The following is a 3595-nucleotide window of genomic DNA, read 5'->3' on the forward strand; positions in this document are numbered from 1 at the left end:
GCTACGAGAAAATGCACTTTTTAAAAGATATGTCCAATTTATCATGTATGCTTTAAGAGAGTTTAAATCTATTTTATGGTAATAGGTACTCCGTCGTGTTGGAGGGTATTTATGAAAGGAAGTGATGAGCAGAGACACTTGACTGAAGTCATTTAACTGTGATGTAGCGGAGCGATAACACCACCCGTGGGTGTGTATAATGTGAACGAGACGGTTGGGTGACGTGCGTCCTTTCTGTTTTATCTGCTGTATGAATGGAGTTCCCAGGGTTTGTTTTTTTTAATACATTTCAAAATGAAGTCATTTGATTCATGTGATTATATCTTTGCTGAAGATATATGTAATGATTTTTTGCAGACGTGGGTACGACGTAGTCCCAGACTAGTTTGTGAAATCTCTATGAATTAAATTGGCAACAAAATGTAGACAAAAAAAATGTTTTGTTGGCTTTTAATTCATTATTGTGGTCATTTTGGGGGTGTTAATAATTTACTTTAGAACAGGACTGCCATGAAAAGCCGTCAGCGCAGCACATTTCCTAACCTCCAGGGCTCAACCGAAGTGATGACGCTGGAACTCAATGTTGGCAGAAGCTCTTCATGCTTAATACGTTACATATGGAGCGCTGGCTGTTCTGGTGTTGGGCCACGTTTCATTTAAATGTAATCACTTTTGACACTTATTTTCTGAAATGTCAGCTGTTCAAACGAAACAAAACACCAACCTTGACTTTAGTCGTGAAAAACGTTTTGTCACTACATGATCTTAAACTGATGGGGTTTTAAAACGCTCCATAAACTCCTCAAAAGAAGCCTAAACCCTCGGAGAACCATGTGACCTGTACCATGTGACCTGTACCTTTGTTTCCCACAAGCCAACATGACAGTCAGTTGTATGTCATACTGAAGTATTGTGAACATTTCTGAACTCCTTAAGAACAGAGTTTCCCTTTATTTTAACCCTTAAATTTACAATCTCCCTTTTGTACTCTTTGGCGCCACCTATCGAGATAAGTGGTAAATGTCACCACAGACAACCAGCTCTTAATACTTCACATGCAAGGCCTTTCATCAGTGTTTCCTCATTCAGTGACAGACTTTTATTTGAGTGAAAATCTTCTAGATTATTAATTAAATTATCTTAAAATAGACTATTATTGCCAAATAGTGTAAACACATACAAGGAATTTGACTCCGGCTTTATGTCGCTCTCAATATACACAACTAAAACAAGGATAACAAACTGAATATAACATAACATGTGACAACTATGTACAGATGTAAATATAAGTATGTATACACAGGACAATGATGCAGAAAATATGCAGGAATAGATATGCAATGAATAAATATATAAAATGTGGTATATTTACTCTGGATTAGCACTTTGTTGAAGCGATGTGATATAGACTCTTTATTTATGGCTGTGCCACTTCAATAACAAATATCACTTCTGCATCGGTTTATACAGATTAGTGTGAAATCTGTGGAAACTTTGTGATCGTTGCTACAGTTTCAGGAAAGTAACTGTTGCACGGAGTCTTTCATATTATCGTTTTTGTACAACTAATAATCAATATCTAATTTGCTCAATGTTTGGGGCTGATGATAACTTCAAAGGCCGGACCACCTGGATACCATGACAACCTGAATGATTGACAGGCGGCATAGTTCCCACAGAGAGAAGGGGGTGGGGGCCGAGAGAGAGACACCTGGTTCAGAGGGTCACCGTCTGAGGAATGTGCCAGGAATCCGGCACGACCGATCCTGAACAAACCTGCTGACGATCAAACCCTGAGCTGACGAGGAGGTTCTCATTTTAACGTTATTCCAGCAAAAATACGTAATATTTACACCCAAAAATAGGCTTGGATTAGACTCTCTTTCTATGTTTTACGTGTTGAGATCATATTTGTACTTTAGAACAGTTTTAAAATGTTCAGTGCATCGTGTTTAAGGTCCGTTATTCTAACAGAGATTTTATCTCTGTTTTAAAAGCATCCGACTTAAGGCTTGTTACAACGAAGTTGGAAAAGAAAAGATTTGATTGAAATCTGCAGCTAATCACCGCCATTAGAACATATCAACAGAATCTCCTAAACCATTTGATCGAATGACAAAAAATGAAAAATGTACCTGAACAAATGCCACATGTGTTTCCTAAGAGTCATTTGAAAGCTTATCTTACATTAGTAGATCTCCTCAGTAGCTAAAGCTTTGTATGTGTGTCATGGTGGATTGTAAGAAGTATACATCATACAAGTACTCAGTACAATACAGAAGTACTTGTATTATGTAATATCACTTAAAAGCATCACCAATACCTTCAATTTAGTTTAGCATCCTCATGAATACTTGTACTTGTATTGCTCAACTGCTTTACTCTGCAATTCCCAGGTAGACAAGTATTTTAATACTGTGCTACTTTCTACTTCTCTCCATCTCGAAAAGCAAATATTGCAGATTTTACTCCACTTCATTTATTTAACAGCTGTAGTTACTTTGCAGGTTTATATTTTACACACAAAACCTGTTATGAGCTCATAAAATATCGTACATTATTACGTAATCTGATAATACTTCCATACTTTACTTATAATGAGGTGTTTTTTTGGTGGTGTTGTAACTTTTAAATGATCTAGATACGTCTCCCACCACTGATGCATGAAAAACTACTTAGCTCCATGTCACTTAGCATGCAGTAAAAGTGCTGTAGAGACGAGTTAATTTTAATTATTAGCTCATGCAACACCTGGTTTATGAGTCCCGGCTGAACAGCCTCCACGAGCACCGAACTACTGGAACTCTCTCTGCGTGTGCGAGTCGAAGAGTAACGGCGGCAGCTCGAAGCAGATGGCCAGAGAGAAGCTGCGGCCTCGTCCGTGCCTCCGGGGAGCCGTAATGCCTGTTGTGGAATGCTCCCCAGGTGACCTTTGACCTCTCTGGTGTGAAGGTGAATGCTGACTGTATCTTCACGGTGATAGTCTGTATCGCACACGGTTTAAGATCATCGCACACACAAGACACATTACTGGAGGTTTTTTCCAGGAAGGCGTTTCATTAAATCAGATCACAACCCGACTGCATGGCAGGTAATCTCTTTATGAAAGGAGAGGAGCCGCGATTCACTGCAGTCGTACTAATGTTTCTTCTTATCTGAAGAGGGTTCGGAACCAAATACCCAGAGAGAATACAATCACAAATACCACACAGCTTATTGAAAATGTTTTACATCATAGACATAAAATAAATATGTGTAAGTGCATGTTGAAAAGGCTAATTGAATGTAAAAGGATATACATTGGATTGTGGATTATTCCCGGGATTACGCTCTGTGGCAAAACACAAGTTTATGATACCTTCAAATTCTGTTCAGCGAGATAATCTTCACAAATGAACACACTTCTTATGACGTTTGAAGCGTGAATCAGTAAGTAAAAAATGAACGTTACGCTAACATTTATAGTCTTATTTAGCAACCGTCTATGAAAACACATAAAAGGTTAAAAATTCACGAGATTATGGGTATTTACTGACGTATTTAATATCGTAGAACAAAACGTTACAAATCTCTTAAGCTTGTGTTCACCACAGAC

Source organism: Eutrigla gurnardus (genome assembly GCF_963514095.1).
Source record: "Eutrigla gurnardus genome assembly, chromosome: 1".
Classification (NCBI taxonomy): domain Eukaryota; kingdom Metazoa; phylum Chordata; class Actinopteri; order Perciformes; family Triglidae; genus Eutrigla; species Eutrigla gurnardus.